Raw genomic sequence first — 13,868 nt, 5'->3', positions numbered from 1 at the left:
GAGAGATAAGAAAAATATGGATTTATTAGGAAAATAAAAACTTGTAAAAACACTTTAGTACTAAATTTATTAAGTTCTTATGAGATTAATACAAGTTACATTTGGCCTCCACAATTAGATGTGCTCAAAGTAGTAGCAATTAGTTTCTAGACTTTTTTTAAAAAATAATTTTAATTTATTTTAATGCGAATAAAAGATAAAACAGTGATGAAACAGTTTCAAAATAGTTTAGTAGGACATTTACAATAATTAATACATTGCATAGTGTTGTCTTAATAGTAGTTATTCAGAGGGAAGATACAGACATGATCTTGTCTAAATAATATTAGTACAAAGTTCTATTCTCAGTGAACTAAGAAAAAGTAGCTCTATGTCTTTCCTCTTTTGTCTTGTGTATAAACACACACACACACACACACACACACACACATTTTTTTTCTTCCCCCTTTTTTCACAACAAAACTGTCATTCATTTACACTTTTGCAAAGTTATTAATGCTTGACACTAGGTTACTTAGCAACTGATTTCCAGACATTTATTGATGTCACATGTTTGAAATGTGCATAAAACTTTTGTTAGTTTCTGTATATTTGTGTGTGTTTGTGTGCGTGTGTTTGTGTGCATCTGTGTGAGTGTTACAGTTGATGTCAAGCAGAAAATGGGAGATTTCAGTTAATATGAAGATATTTTAATCTATATTCTACCTTCCAGAAATATGGTTACAAGTTTATTTGTTCAGATATATTGGTCACCCTAGTTAATTTAAATAGTTTGGATCTTTGGCTAGCAAGAAAAGTTCAGTGGTCTAAAGCACCTGTTTAGGAAAGTTTAGGCAGGAGCAGGGGACCCCAGTTCAAACTCTGTCACCACATGCCACACCAGCCCTGTCAATGAAGCAGGCTGAGTCACACACAAAAAAGTAATTTAGAACTTGTAAGTTTGTTGTTAACATAGGGTCATTATTGGTTATAAGAGCATAAACAGATCTGATCAGACATCGCTTATGTTAGTTAAACTTTGCTTTTACAATTTTATTCTTTTTCAATAACATTTTCAGAATCTACTATTATAGTACTACTTGTTAATCTGTAGTAGGAAATATAAAAACATGAGGGAAGGATGAAAATCAGTAAGACGTGAGGTAAATAGGAAAATGATAATAGGTTTAAAAGCTTCAGCTTCTGACTACTATGTTAAGGTTCTGATAAAGTTTGCTTATAGTTGGCATAAAGATTTGGAGCTGGTCAGATAGCTCAGTGGATTAAAGTGCCTGTTAGGCAGAGCGCAGGGGACAGGTTTGGTCCCTGGCCTGCTGTGCCGGATCTGCCTCTGGGGCGCACTGAGCTGGCGATTGAGACAGGGCGTGTTGGTGAGCACCTGTAATCCCAGGCCTTCTGTGTAGTGAGAACCCATAGACCCTGTACTAAATGAATTTTTAAAAACGTTTAATGTTTTGGGTTTTAAGAAGATATTTGTGGGTGTAAGAATGGGGTGTAGAAGGAGCAAAGTTTGATTAGACTTACAGAGTGCTTCCATTGTGAGTTAACTTGTTGGTTTATTTATATACCTATAAGAGAAAAGATACTAGGGAAGATGTTAGGCTGGGTAAAACAAGTAGGAGGAAAAGGATTAGGAAAAATATGTAAGAAGTTTAGTATGAGATAAAAAGTGATTGTCTAACAGAAAATGAAATTTAAGGTAAATTTGCAAGGAAAAATTTGGAATGTTGTGGAAATAAGAATGTAATAATAAAACAGTTTTTATTTGGTTTCCAAAGTTAAAGAAAATGAGGGATATGAGAATAAACTGATAATAGACCACAACTAAGTGACTGCTTCCACAAAGCTGTCAGCCTCAGGTTGCTGTAGTTTGATCCCCACAACTCCAGCCAGCCAAATCTGCCCTGAAGGCATTTGGAGCAAAAACAAATAGACCACAACTAAATTAAAGTGAACAAATAACAACTAAAAAATCAATCTGTGAATCAATCAAGCAGTCCACCACAGACCTCGTTCCAGCAATCCAACAAGAGAATAAACATGCAATTCCTTAATGACATTAAAGAAAACTGTATTGACAATTCCCTTCTTGTCTTAGTTACAATCTAATTTTATTTATTTATTTATTTTTATTTATTATTATTTTTTTTGAAGAACCAGGGATTGAAATCAGACCCTTGCGCTTGCCAGGCAAGCACTTACTCTACTGAGCCATCTCCCCAGCCCCTACAATCTAATTTTAGGCAATCACATGTAGGCTGCAGAGATGGGTGCATGTATGCACTAGTGATTTGGGTACTGCAGTGTCTGTTATTCATACCAGGTGAAGAATGGACTCAGCTTGAATTTGAGTGCATGCACCTATGACACGTCAGGCAAGCTGTCTCCGAGAATGGGTGCTGGTGGATTGGGCATAGACATTTATGACTTGGTGGACAAGAAGGCTCACAGCGTAGGTTTTAGATGGGTTATATACACTTACTTGTGACTCTATGGGAAATCAGATCTGGGGGAGTTTGGTTCATGGATGAGACATAAAATCAGGTGACTCAGTGATTGGGTATGAGATGATTAGACTCCAAGCAGGGTTGGCTAATGTGTGATACACCTTCGTACGCACTCTGGTTAGAGTCTCAGGGGTCTCACATTTTCCTGAAGTAAAGACAGGAGAGGGAGTTGGTGGAATACAGATTTCTCTAGTATTTCTATGTGGAGGCAAATGGGGGCAGGGCCAATGTACACAAAATCTGTCCAAAGAGTTTTGTTTCTGCAATACTAGTTCAATCTGATGGGCTATTTCCCACACATTTAATATATCTTCCTCCAGAAGAGTCGGGGTTTGGGGTGAGCATACCAGTCATGGCAGCTCTATTTCTCCTTTTCTAGTGTCCATTTCTTTGCTTCATTCTACATGTATCATATATCCTATTAATTTTTCATTTCAGGGTGTAAGCTCTCCTGTATTTCAGAATTCAGTCTTTCTCAGAGAATTTTCTTTGAGCTTGTCTGATTTGACTTGTCCTCCTATTAGCAAAATTTGGCTACCCCATCCATCTTTGGATTTTTAATCTATGAATTTCTCTATTCATTTAATGTGTATCTTTCATGAATCATATCATTGACTTGTTTTTTATTTTCTTTTTTAAAATATAAAAATATTAGAAACAATACAGAATTTACTGTACAAAATTATAGGAATCCAATAATGGTTGGTATATTGCATATTGTCTTCAAATTAGTTGTATACATTTGCAGATATAAGCATGAAAAATTGGTAATTGAAAAAGAAATTAAAAAGGATAACAAACCTGGAGTACTAACTGCTCCTTTCAATAGATCAGCAGAAATCAGCAGTATGATTATGTGAGCTATTCCGTGCGTATACATAAGTATATCTTTTCCCCTTCCTTCTTTATGTATTTTGTACTTTTCCTCACCCCAGTTTTTTTTCTCTTTGAACAGTTACTTTTCCTTTCACAGTATCTACTGAACTCTTTCAGATTCTTACAATAGAGACAATACAATGTTCACACATGTAGCTCTGATTTGTTTCTTGACTCTTTCTGTCAATCTGCATTGTCAGAAATTATTTGAAAATAAATAAATAAATAAAAAAAGGGGCTGGAGAGATGGCTCAGTGGTCTAAAGCACCTACTTAGAACAAGCTTAGCAAAGCATCAGGGACCGCGGTTCGATCCCCCAGCACCACATGCCAGCCAGCCCCGCCCCCTGGTGGGCTGAGCTGGCCACACACACCACACACACTCACTCTCTCTCTGTCTCTCTCTCTGTCTCTCTCTCTGTCTCTCTCTCTGTCTCTCTCTCTCTCTCTCTCTCTCTCAAATAAATAAATAAATAAATAAGAAATTATTTGAGACCATTCAATTTATAAGACTACAGAAAAGAAGCAAATTATTCCTGTCACTGAATTTTTGTAATGTCACAGATACCTTATTGTCCTTTTTGATTTATTACTCACCATGATGGATATATTCATTCCATTAGAACTTCTAAATCATTGGTTTCATTATCTCTGTTTAGAATAAACTTAAAACCTTTTTGGCATGCTGGCTTGTATTTTTGAAGTTTATAAGAATGTTTTGTCATGAGAACTCCTTATTTATCTATTAATTTTGAAATATAGTATTTTAAGTTACATTAATTTTGTATAAAGTTGATTACATTTAGAATTTTAAGCACTTCACTACAGGCACTCATAAACTGCAGTTTGTGTAGCAGTCTACTGTACTTGTTATGAATTTGCCTTTTATGTTTATATTATGATTTTCTTTAAAAGCTTTTGAAATTCGTTTCTTGTGTTGAACTAAGATCTTCACAATCATATAACATAAAGAAACTTTCTTAAATCATGGTTTTTGCATATCCATATGCTTTAATAAGTTGTATATTGAATTATTTTTCTGTATTATAATTATCTACTATTACTTCTATGTAAGATTTTCCATACCATTTATGACATATTCTCATTGTTATCTAATTCCAAATAATTTAAACATTTTTGTGTCTTCTAGCATTTTTACATCTATTTTGCATAATCCCTTGCTTTATACATGGTATTTATAAGTATATCATCACTTGCCTTGGCCTCAAATTTTAGCTTTGACACTTTCTCCTCACATTAGTCATTTCTGTTCACCAAATTTTAAGCAGAATTTTTAGCTCATGAATTTCGTTTTAATACATTTGCATGATCTCTAATCCTTTGCTGAATATTTCATTCATATTTTGAATTGTTTTACTTGGTTCTCCTAGATTTTCATTAGTATATGCTTTACATTATCTGTTTAGCTTTATTGTCTTTAAGCTCACTGAACATCTGATGATCTTTTTAGTTTCTTTTTTGTCATTTCATAAATTTGAGAATCCAGGTGAGGTGGCACACACCTGTAATCTCAGTGCTGAGGAGGCTGAGGCAGGATGATTACTACAAATCTGAGCTGCATAATGAGATCCTGTACCAAATAAATAAATAAATGATTAAAAATTAAAAAAATAAATTTAGTAATTTTTACTTTCCTTTCTGTAGATTCCCATTAGATTAACCTTTGAGGGTTTAGAGTTTTCAAGATAGTTTGCTGCATTATTTTTCTATGTATCTATTGTTTCATTGTGCTGAGTATTGAAAATTAATTAGAATAGAAAGACTTTGTGCCTGCTGTGGAGAGTTTTTTGGTTAGTTTTTGATTTCCAGTAATGTGATCTTGAAATTTTACTGTTTTAGTGTTATGCACATCTTCACCCTTCTCAGTTTCATAGAATTAGTTCTGATTACTGTATTACTCACTGCTGGTTCCATCAATTTCAAAAGTTCTAAATATCTATATCTATATTTATATCCATATCTATCTTTATATGTATATCCATAATGCACACTATATGTTGTTTTCCCAATTTTATAAATTTATTATTGCCTCAAAATACTGCAGTATAGTGCTAGAGGGGAAGAAAAATGGCAAAAAGGAAAGTATGGCACACTGAGGATAAAGAGAGGGGGAGATAGCAATAGATGATAGGTAGGATATCATATTTTTTATCTTTTTTATAACTACAATAAAAGTGTAGGTTTGAGGGCTTTGAAAGAATATTTGTGTGAGTGTGAGTAAAGACAGAAAGAGTGAGGTGTAATTTGAAATGTTAGAAGCTCTAAGAATCAGGAGATTTATTAACATGCTGGTAGTTATGTTGGGATATCAATACACAATTATGGAGTGGGGAGTTATCAGATTTACTCATAAAAGATAATATTTAAATTAAATCACAGTTTAATTGTTGTTGTCTTTGCACATATATATTATCTACATATATTCCAGAATAAAAGAGTGCAGGTATATAGGGAAAATGAAAGGATAAGTAAATTTGGAAGACAGAAAAATGAAGAGGAAAAAAGTAAAACAAAAATAAAAGCACAACAATTAACATCTCCAAAATGGAGTTTGCTAAATTGCAAAAGCAAGTCAGAATCAGTGTCTGCACAGTGCCAATTGTATTGCAGTCTGAGTTCATCTGCATGTCTACGAACTAGATCTCCCTCTTACATGATTCATTTAAACATACCACCTGTGAGTGACGAGGCTTGCAGATCTGGTGGCCTTCTGGCTTTAAGATACACTGTGATGTAGCTAACTGTAGGGTTTTGTCATTGACTCAAGCACTGAGGGTCTCAGTTCACTTGCAGAGGAAAGAGGTTGATGTAGTTGGGACAAGCACCATGTCCCCTTGTTCTTTGCTGATATCCAACAGGGCCCTCTTGATCATGTCTTCTTTCTTTGCATGGAAAATCATGTGGCCAGTCTATGAACTTTTCTTTGCAGGTCTTCCACCTACAACATTGCTTGTCACTCTCTGGACAAGGCACAACTTTGTTGCTCCATCTATGGAACTTCCTTGGTCATTAATGCCAAAGCATTTCAATAAGCTATGAATTTAGTGTAATCTCTGTCCTCACTGAATTTAGCAGATCCCAGTATGAGGTCATGGTGTCTTGTGTGTCAGTGTCTGACAGTGGGCAATTGGCAATGTGCAGGATGTGTCATGGGCTTGTCACTCCTTGTGCTTTAGGAAAGGAATAGATGAGTGCTTATCTCTCGGTAAGTGTCACCTCTTCTACCTTAAAATTCCTGCTGCTCACAGATGCTTCTGTTTTATTTAAGCATGCCACATTATTTCTTTGAATTCTCAGATGGTACTTAATCAAAGTGTTCTTGTTTTCAAATTTCCTAAAGACTTCACATACACTATTCTCTGATTTTTAATTTCTTTGATGCCCTGTTTTCTGAGTATGTCACTCACTATGTTCTTATTCCAGATTGAGACAATAGAAACATTAATAACCTCTTCTATCAGGCCAGTTTGAATTCAAGTACTGAATCCTTCCCACAGGGAACCCAATTTCCCATTGTAGTGTATACACTGAACCTAGGATACATTTCAGTTTTTCATAGGAGTTTTTTTTTTTTTTTGAAGGGACTACATGATTCTCAGGGTCTCACTACTAGATCAGATTCATAGTGATCCACCTATTTACAAACTCCCAAGTGCTGGGTTTACAGGCATGCATCACCACGCCCAGTCTCAATTGCTGTTTTAGTGTGCCCCACGGGTAAGTCCTGCACTGCAGCCCTGGGGATTGAACCCTGGCCCTTGCACCTGCTTGCAGGCAGTTTAATCCACTGAGCTATTTGACCAGCCCTAATAGAAGTTTCTGAAAGATATGTTGCATATGATTTCAAAGAAAGTAAAAATGTTAGATACATAGAGAAAGGACATTTGAAACAAATAATTTTAATATATATTGTCTCTAAATATAGATGTGCTTATGTTAACTATGTTAAGCAGGCAATTCTAATGTATTCTATCATAGACATCATCCCTATATATTAAGAAGAAATTCAGTATATGTGTGATGTGAATATTAACTAAAAGAAAAACAAAGACAATCTTGATAGTTTACGTCAGGAAATCATAAGCCATTTTTAAAAGAACATTACTAAAATTTAGAAGATATCAATTAGATGTTTCTTTTAACAGAACCCATGAAATCCTATAGTTACCCTTTATGCTAATAAAAATAATTGGTTTAGGGACCTGGGAGATGGTTTGGTGGAACAAGCACTTCCCTGGCAAGCACAAGGGCCTGAGTTCAATCCCCGGTTCTGCCAAAAAATAAAATAAAAATAAAAATAAAAATAATTGGCTTATATTCAACAACGGTGAATAATGTAAGACTCCAAACGGTTTAGTGACTTCCTTCTAAAAGTTAAGGAGACTAAAGGAACACATAACCTCAGTCATGGGCCAGAGAGATAGCTCAGTGGTCTAAAGTGCCTGCTTAGGCAAGCTGAGACAAGTGCAGGTACCATGATTTGATCCCTGGCACAACATGCAACATCTCACTCCAGCTCAACCCCCAGGGTGGACTGAGCTGGCAAAAAAAAAGAAAAAAAAAGAAATCAAAAACTTAGTTACTTGAAACATAATGGTGAGGAAAGAAAAAACAAAACATAAAGTTGCTTGTTAATATGCTGAGCTGTAAAAGGCTCAAGTGAACAACTTCTGATATTGCCAATCCTATGGAAAACCCACTACTATTATGGACTACAAGACTATATTGGACTGTTTTGCTGAATTCACACACCTACAATATTTAAATGGCAATGAAATAACTGTCTCTGACAAAACTAAACAAAAAAGGGGATTCAAATGAAGGACCATTTTGTATGTGTATATTCAAAATAGTTAGCATAGACATACAGCTACTTTCTCTTAATTCAATAAATAGAAAGATTTGTTCTACTAGTGTTTATGGACAGGATATCATGTCTGTATCTTTTACTATGAATAACCACTGAGAAGACAATATGCAATGTATTAAATATTGAAACTGTCCTACTAATCGGTTTTGAAACTGTCTCATTGCTTTTTGTTTCTCAATCAAATTATTAAAAAAATAAATTTGCTTGTTAAGATACAAAATTCAGGCTGCGGGCTGGCCGCGGCTTGGATGCACCACGGGGAGGGGCGGGGTGAGTGAGCAGAGGGTGGTGCGTGTTGGACCCATCTCCACCGCCTCCACTATGCAGAATGATTTGAGTGGCCATGGGTGGCCCAGGCTAGTGGCCGCCAGCCACTTCTGCAGCTGCCTGGAGGGAGTGCGGGGGGGCAAGAGGGCGCTGCAGCTGATGTCAGAAATATACTTTGGGGAAACAGCCTCTAAATCTTATCTGAATCTTTTAAACTTCCTTTGTGGATCAGCAATAAGATTTTTTTAAATGTTCTCATCTATTTAAAATTTTTATTGGGAAAACAAAGTGATACCCAGCCTAACATCCTTCATAATGAACTTCATGCAAGACATTCAGATGACAATGGACAGAATCATCTAGAAGGGCAAATGAACTCCAATGCAGATGCTAGGCAACATAAAGATGAGAACACGGACATCGCTGAAAACCTGTATCAGCAAGTGAGAATTCTTTGTTTGGTTATGACAGGCCCTCAAAATCTAGAGAAAAATCCATCATGTCAAAGCTATCTGGGCCCAACATTGTAATAAAGTATTGTTTATGAGTTCACAAGGAAATAGACTTCCCTAATGTGGAATTAAAAACTAAAAAAGGTAGAGAACAACTATACTGGAAAACAATTAAAGAATTTCAGTATGTTCATGATCATTACTTAGAAGATTTTGATTGGTTTATGAAAGCAGATGATGGCACATAAGTAATACTAGACAGTTTGAGATGGTTTGTTTCAAAGTACAGCCCTGAACAACCCATTTACTTTGGGAGATGATTTAAGCCCTAAGTAAAGTAGTGCTACATGAGTAGAGGAGCAGGATATGTACTAAGCAAAGAAGCTTAGAAGATACTTACTGATGCATTTAAAATAGAAAAATGTACATGTAATTCTTCCATTGAAGACTTAGCGCTGGGAAAATGCATGGAAGTTATGAATGTGGAAGCTGGAGATTCCAGAGATACCACTAGGAAAGAGACTTTTCATTCCTTTGTACCAGAACACCACTTAATTAAAGGTTATCTACCCAGAACTTTTGGTACTGGAATTATAACTATTATCCTCGTTGCTGTTCTGATCTTGCAGTTTCTTTTCACTATGTTGACTCTACAACAATGTATGAATTAGAATACCTCATTTACCAACTACGTGTGGTTATTTGTATACATACCAAAATGCCTTACCTGAGAACATACTAAAGGAAGTAAGTCAGGTAAACAAAAATGAAGATCCAAAAGTAAAATTAGGAAACCTTAAAAGGAAAACAAATGAGCCATGGTAAAATGTCATTTCACTGAGGCAGGACTTCTCCATCTCTCACATAAAACTCTGAAATCCCAGTGACATTCCATATAGGAACTTTTCAAGGGCCGGCCAAATAACTCTGTTGATGAACCCTCCTGCAAGTAGGTGCAGGGGCCGGGTTCCATCGCCAGGCCTGCTGTGCTTGCCCTGCTCCTGGAGCACGCTGTGGTGCATGCCTGCAATCCCAGCCTTTGGCAGGTTGTAAACAGGAGAATCACTATGAATCCCATCTAGTAGTGAGGCCCTGAACACACTGTAGACTCTTCCCTAAAAAATAAAAAATAAAAAAAAGAAAAAAGAAACCTTTCAAGTGAATGACTGTAAACTGAAGCTTTAAATGAATTGTGAAATATGTTAAATGTGTTTGATACAATAACATATCAATCTATATAAACTTTTTTTAAAGTGGTGGCAAGTTGAACTAGTAAAAGATTTTGTTACCTGTTCTGACCATGTATATTATTGTCACTGAGAAACTAAAAAATAAACCAGTTAAATTTGCTGAAACTGCACTGCACCACATTAGGAACATAATGCTATACAGACCTGTCTTAAAATTTTAGAAAGAAATATTCTTGTTTGTCATTGTTTACAAATTATTTACAGTATGATATAAATGAAGCACTCCTCCTCACACAGTTGTTTAATGAAAAGTTTGCTGTGATTATTTATAATTAGCAATATTTCTTAATAAACTACATTTTGAAATTTAAAAAGGACCCAAAATTCAAATAATATAATACTGAAAATTTCACTTTAATTTGAGGATTTATTTTGCATTTTCGTACTGGGTAATAAGCTCACTTGGCATGTTCAAATTTATATTTCAAAAGTGACTATTTCTCGAAACCTCCTTTGGAGGAATAAATGTTTGGTTTGCCAGTGATGGTGTCATAATCTTGGAAATCACCAGGCCATACTGGTCTTGACTTCTATCAACTCATATTTATGATATTTTCATGCCTTGTTTGATTGACCTATACCCAGTAAATTTCTAATTTCCAAAGATACTAAAGTTGCCTAAATAATTAAAATTATCCTACTATCTTATTAGTTTAGAATAGATATTTTGTTGCTATCTTTGGGGAAACACTGTCCAATAGGAAGGTATCCTTATTCCTAAAGAATCAAGACCAACATTCACAAAAATGGATATAATTAAAAATTGATACTCATATTTCCTGCAGTCCCAATTAAAATACCAGTGGCATTCTTCTGAGAACTGAAAAGAAAAACCAAACTTCACATGGAAAAAGAAATGATCAATAATATCAAAAGCAATCTTGTATAAACAAAAGCAACATGGAAGACATCATAATCCCGGACTTAAAGTTGTATTGTGAACATGCATTGATGACTCCCCAAGAAAACAAAAACAAAAACAAAGACCCCAGAACATTCCTGGAACAAAAACATCCATGAGATTCAATGGAAAAAATAACAAATACATATTCCCCAGGCATATTCAGATATTTGATCTTCTACAAAGATGCCAAAAACATACAGTAGAGGACAGATAGCCTCATTAATAAATGCTGCTGGGAGAATTGATTATCCATATGCAAAAGATCAACTGTCTAGCCATATCCCTTAATTTGTACTAATCAATAATAAAAATGGATCAAATAGCTAGATTTTAACACAGAAAAATTTATATTGCTGGATGATAAAACATGTAAAACTTGTAAGTGAAGACTTTCTGAACAGAATTCTGGTTGCACAGGACATAGTACCAACAATCACCAAAGGTGACTATATAAAAATTTAAAACTTTCTGCACATCCAAAGAAACAACAAACAGAGTGAAAGGCCACACTGAGAGAAAAGATTTTTCAATTATTCTGGCAAAAGTAGACTAATATCTAGACTATGTACAGCATTCAAAAATTTAGATTGACCAAAATAAAAAGCACAATTAAAAATGGGCATTTGAAATTCATACAAACTTCACAGAAGATGAAATACAGATGTTCATTAAGTACGTAAAATGTCCATCATTAGTAGACATTAGAGAAATAAAAATTAAAATAATCCTCTTTTCACCTTATTCCAGCAAGAAAGACTATCATCAAGAATCAGATAAGAACTCTTGAGATGTTTCAGGGGAAATGGAATTAATCTTCATTGTTGGTGAAAATGTAAACTAGTATACCCATTATGGAAATCAATAAGCAGATTCAATGAAACGAAAAACAGGAATTCAATTTGACCTCTTCTAGATAACTTCCTGAAAGTTAAATACAGCATATTACAATGAAGCATACTAAAGTTTTTAGCAGCAAAACTAATAACTAAATATAGGAAGCAGCGTATATATCCCACAAAAATGCATGAACAAAGAAAATACGTTATGTTGTATTTCTGCACAATGGCATACCTCTTGCTCATAAAGAAATGTAAAGTTTAGTCATGTGTAGGAAAGTAGATGCAACTTGAGACTATAATATTAATTTATATAAATAAGACACATTAGATTAAATATTGCATTGTATTGTATGAGAAACCAGAATTAAAAAATAAAGAAACAAACGGAAAGAATGATAGGAAGTAGGGAGATAACTCTTTATCAAATGTGAACTGGATTAAGAGATGAAAGGATGGAGAGGGGATGAAAAATGGGATTGACACATGTTATTCAACTTCACACAAGGAATGTAGATATTATATACTAAAACATGCATTAATAAAATTTCAAAATATATACAAATTTAGATATTAAAGACATTTCTGAAAAAGAAGAAATTAAAAGTAAGCCTCAAATGCTAGTTATATTAGGGGCTGGGGAGATAGCCCAGTAGAATAAGTGCTTGCTTGGCAAGCACAAGGTCCTGAGTTCATTCCCTAGTACCGCAAAAAGAAAATAAATACTAGTTATATTCATAATTTTAACTTTTCTAGTAGTTACATCATAAAAAGAGTTGAAATTAATTATAATAATTTTGTGTAGTGCAGCATATATAGGATATTACTTGAATATGAAAGGTATTGAGTTAGTTTTGATTTTCCGTTCTGTGTCTTTGATAGTGTGCACTTTACAGGTATAACATATATATTGGTCCAGACTTCATTCATTTAAAGTGGTCAATAGTAATATAGAACAAATGATTCATTATTGCTCAAATTTAGGTTTTAAGAGTCTGTCCTGTCTGAAAGACCTTAAAGCAATATATTACTCCATTTTTCTGTTCAGCTAGGGGTAACATAAAAATTTATCTACTGTTGCAAAAATGAGACAGCTTAGAGTTTAATTGAGAGTATTATTATTATATAACTACTCTTCAGTAACTTGCTTAATCAATGTACGTATTAACATGCAGTGGCAGCTTTATTTAACATTTTTATAATTTATTTGTTATCACAAATGTTTAAATTCTTTTTTCTAAACTCGAGAGTAGAAAATAAGGTTGTCCTAGTGACACATCAGACACTTCTCCATTGTTCTGATTCAAAGTTGTCTACTTATCTTAAAACAAAAAACTAAGCAGTTACCTCCTTATGATGTAAGTAGCAAATTGATCGATGATTTGTTGCCAAGAGTAGTAAATCTGAATCACATTCTCTGGTACACAATAGAAAGACCTGAGAACATTTTTCCAAGTGCTTAAATTTAATAACATTTCCAAATAAAATTCTTTTGTTTTGTCCATTTATTCATTTATTTATCATTTCTATTTGTGATTTAGTAGCATACATCAATTGAGAGTGTGAGATCAATTATGATCTTACTTTCAAGTACACGTATATTAGTCAATTAAAACTGTTCCTGTGAATGAAATGTGAAAAATTTCTATATGAAGCTGAATCCAATCATGAAATCCCATAGTATACAGTTAAAAATCACAATTAGATACTTCAAATTGGAGAAAAAAAATGTCATCTTTACTTTTCATTTAAAAGATAAATAATTGTACCTGGCAAGCACAACGTCCTGAGTTCAATCCCCAGTACCACAAAAAAAAGAGAAAAGAAAGAGAAAGAAAGAAAGAAAGAAAGAAAGAAAGAAAGAAAGAAAGAAAGAAAGAAAGAAA

The 13,868-nt window shown here is 34.2% G+C and overlaps 1 protein-coding gene and 1 pseudogene across 8 annotated transcripts in view; one reads left to right on the top strand and one right to left on the bottom strand.

Moving 5' to 3' along the window:
* LOC101568064 (protocadherin-11 X-linked) overlaps positions 1–13,868 on the bottom strand; it is a 1,027,172-nt gene that overhangs the window by 661,665 nt on the left and 351,639 nt on the right. The gene's annotated exons all lie outside the window — the stretch shown is intronic.
* LOC101591417 lies at positions 8,595–9,817 on the top strand (annotated as a pseudogene).

The sequence above is a fragment of the Octodon degus genome, unplaced genomic scaffold (genome assembly GCF_000260255.1).
Source record: "Octodon degus isolate 3935 unplaced genomic scaffold, OctDeg1.0 scaffold00103, whole genome shotgun sequence".
NCBI classification, from domain to species: Eukaryota; Metazoa; Chordata; class Mammalia; order Rodentia; family Octodontidae; genus Octodon; species Octodon degus.
Note: the sequence above shows the minus strand (reverse complement) of the source record. Positions and strands in the feature narration are given on the sequence as shown.